The sequence below is a fragment of the Octodon degus genome, unplaced genomic scaffold, assembly GCF_000260255.1.
Source record: "Octodon degus isolate 3935 unplaced genomic scaffold, OctDeg1.0 scaffold00075, whole genome shotgun sequence".
Classification (NCBI taxonomy): domain Eukaryota; kingdom Metazoa; phylum Chordata; class Mammalia; order Rodentia; family Octodontidae; genus Octodon; species Octodon degus.
Genome location: NW_004524651.1, coordinates 5,871,549 through 5,872,845, shown reverse-complemented (window position 1 = coordinate 5,872,845; position 1,297 = coordinate 5,871,549). Strand labels below are relative to the sequence as shown.

The 1,297-nt window shown below is 46.0% G+C and overlaps 1 pseudogene; it reads right to left on the bottom strand.

Annotated features, from left to right (window-relative positions):
• Window positions 1–233: 233 nt before the first annotated feature.
• LOC101579461 lies at window positions 234–1,297 on the bottom strand (annotated as a pseudogene).

Sequence of the window (1,297 nt, the reverse complement as noted above, 5' to 3'; positions counted from 1 at the left end):
GTTTTAAGGCCTTCTGCAGGCAGCCCTGCTCAAGGAACGTGAAAGCAATTTCTCTTGTCATAGGGCAGGAAACCTCAAGAAGGCTCAGCTCACCTGGGCTGTATGAGGTGGACAGTTAGTTAAGGCCTTCATATGTGTCTCTATAGACAACACCTGGTGGATCCCAGTAAAAGGAATCTTTTTTTTTTTTTTTTGCTGCTTATACTGTAGTCTTTAATAGAAGTTATGGTAAAGGAAATATATCTATTTAAAACAAAACCAAATGGCTATCTCTATTTAGATTAAGAGGTAGCACCAGGTGTGGGATTCACATTTTGAGTGGCCACTTGTGGTGCGACTTCAATGATCTGGGGTTTGTCTATGATTCTGGCTGTACGGTTGCCCTTCTCTACAATCCCAATAATCCATGCTTGGTGACCTTCGCCATATTTGGGGGACTTTATCTCTGCACAGAACCGAACAGCTTGCTCACGTGGTAAACAGATTAGCAGGCCTCCTGATGTCTCCGGGCAGGTCCCATGCATGAGGCCAAACATATTTCCACAGGCCTTGCTCACAGCAGCCATCTTTGCTAGCACAGGAAGGTTGTGAATCACAAATGATACCTTGTTCCTCTGTTGCTTGGCCAGGTTCTGTGCGTGGCCCAAAATCCCGAAACCCGTGATGTCAGTGGCCGCATGGGCGTTGAATGTGTGCATAAGTCCTGCAGCTGTTCTGCTGAGCCGCGCCATGTTCATCATGGCTTCTTGGTATGCCAACTCGACGTCTTCTTGGGTGATAACTAGCTTAATTTTATTCCATTTCTCAGGAATATCTAGCCATTGGTGTACAGCAACAGCCACTTGTGTACCGAGGGGTTTTGTTAACACAAGCACATCTCCAGGTACTGCATTATCTGGCATGAGAAATTCATTGGGTTGGTAGACTGTTGTAGCGACTCCACCCTGGACAATCCAGGGGTTTAATACTGTTTGGCCACCTGTTACAGATGTTCCGGCTTCCTTTGCTGCATCTTTAAAACCCTGTATAATTAGGGGCATCACTTTATCCCTTTCCCTGTCAGTCATTTTATTACTGACTCCCAGGAGCATCAGCATATTGTCACATTCTGTAACCCCCATTGCATACAGGTCACTGAGGACATTGGCACATGCTATCCTACCCATCATGTGAGGGTCGTCTACAATAGGATAAATGTAACCTGTAGTTTGAACCAAGGAAAGACCACCGTGCCTCAAAGGAATGACGCAAGTATCCATTCCAATGCCAAGTCTTGGCGTAGCGGCTCCCAGAAACT